The sequence below is a fragment of the Cebus imitator genome, unplaced genomic scaffold, assembly GCF_001604975.1.
Source record: "Cebus imitator isolate Cc_AM_T3 unplaced genomic scaffold, Cebus_imitator-1.0 Scaffold1411, whole genome shotgun sequence".
Lineage (NCBI taxonomy): Eukaryota > Metazoa > Chordata > Mammalia > Primates > Cebidae > Cebus > Cebus imitator.
This window is the reverse complement of record NW_016108726.1, coordinates 9,168-11,008: the sequence shown is the minus strand read 5'-3', so window position 1 is coordinate 11,008 and position 1,841 is coordinate 9,168. Positions and strand designations below refer to the sequence as shown.

The window sequence follows — 1,841 nt, the reverse complement described above, 5'->3', positions numbered from 1 at the left end:
GCTTTGCCTAGGTTTTCTTCTAGATTTTTTTATGGCATTAGGTCTTATGTTTAGTTCTTTAATCCACCTGGAGTTAATTCTAATGTAAGGTGTCAGGAAGAGGTCCAGTTTCTGCTTTCTGCACACTGCTAGCGAGTTTTACCAACACCATTTATTAAACAGGGAATCCTTTCCTCATTGCTTGTTTTTGTCAGGTTTGTCAAAGATCAGAGGGTTGTAGATGTGTGGCATTGCCACCAGGAACTCTGTTCTGTTCCATTGGTCTATTTCTCTGTTTTGGTACCAGTATTATGCTGTTTTGATTACTGTAGCTTTGTAGTATAGTTCGAAATCAGGTAGCATGATGCCTCCCACTTTGTTCTTTTCGGTTAGGATTGTCTTGGCTGTGGGGGCTCTCTTTGGTTCCATATGAAGTTTAAGGTGGTTTTTCCCAGTTCTGTGAGGAAAGTCATTAGTAGTTTATGGGGACAGCACTGAATCTATAAATTACTTGGGGCAGTATGGCCATTTTCATGATATTGATTCTTTCTAAAAATACTGATTGCTTCACGAATATGCATGTCATCCTTGGGCAGTGGCCATGATAATCTTCTCTGAATCATTTCAATTTTAATATATGTGCTGCCAAGGCAAGCACCGGTAAGATTCCTTATACTGGCTATATTACATGTTAGCTCCTGCGATGTTTTACAATGATTTTTGGCTTCCTTGCATTGGATCATGACATACTTCTTTCACTCAGTGAACTTTGTTTCTACCCACATTCTGAATTCTACTTGTATCATTTCAGACATGTCAGCCTCTGGCCAGTTCTGAAAACTTCAACAGGCTGAACAGTTGATGTAATCATCTGGAGGAAAGAAGTCATGCTGACTTTTTGAGTTTTCAGTGTTCTTGCACAGATTCTTCCTCATCTTTATGAGCTTATTCACCTTCAACCTTTGAGGTTGCTGACCTGTGCACAGGGTATTTTTCTTTTATTATATTTGATGACCTTGAGGGTTTGATTGTGGTGTAAGGTAGATTCAGCCAACTGGCTTTGGTTTTGGAGAACTTTAGGGGGCCAACATTCATCTCCCAATTCCTGGACTGTGTGCTTTAACTCTGGGAAACTTGTATTGTGTCTCAACTTTGTTCTCTGGCTCCTCGAAGTCTGGAGTGGACTGCGCTGAAGGCACCAAAGTGTGGCAGCTGTGGCAGAGTGCTAGCAGATGCAAAAGTGCCTGCCTCCCTGTGCTCATTCACGCAGTGCTGGAGGCAAGACAGCTTGGGTGTGGGCCAGGGGACCCCTGCTGTGTGTGCTGTTGCACTGGAGGTAGTGTTGGTTCAGGGTGGGGTGCTGGCCTGTGCAGGTCTGGGTGCCTTCTCTGTGACCCCCTAAGCAGCAGTGGTCACTCAAGGTATATTAGGGTCTCTTTTTTGTGCACAGCATTAGCTCAAGGGTAAGGTGCTGGCAGGGGTGGTGCTTTTGGTTCCGTGCTCACGGTGGCTCTCTCTTCAATGGCAGTTGGTGTGGGTTGAAGTGTGCGTTACAGTCCCATGTACTGGTAGAGCAAGTACAGCAAAATCCACTCATGTAAACACACACCAGCAAAGCAATGTAGGAGGTTTGTGTATAAAGAGCTGCAGTATGGAGAGGCAATGTAGAGGCTGGTGAGTGCCTGCAGGGGTCACGTTGCTGCATCTCTCCACTGCTAAGGCATGGTCCACTGGCACAGAAGCAAAGGTGTGGGCACCTGAGAGTGCCCTGTAGGCAGGTGTGGCCAGGCTGGGGCCCTGGGAGAGGCAAGCAGACTAAGGAGTGCTGAGGTCAGACCAGCTTCATCTCATGTGCAAGAATG

The 1,841-nt window shown here is 45.8% G+C and overlaps 1 non-coding gene across 1 annotated transcript; it reads right to left on the bottom strand.

The window, feature by feature from the left end:
* Positions 1-530: 530 nt before the first annotated feature.
* On the bottom strand, positions 531-637 carry LOC119469968. Its single transcript, XR_005198841.1, has one exon. It is a non-coding gene; the product is annotated as a U6 spliceosomal RNA (small nuclear RNA).
* Between the last annotated feature and the right edge of the window lie 1,204 nt (positions 638-1,841).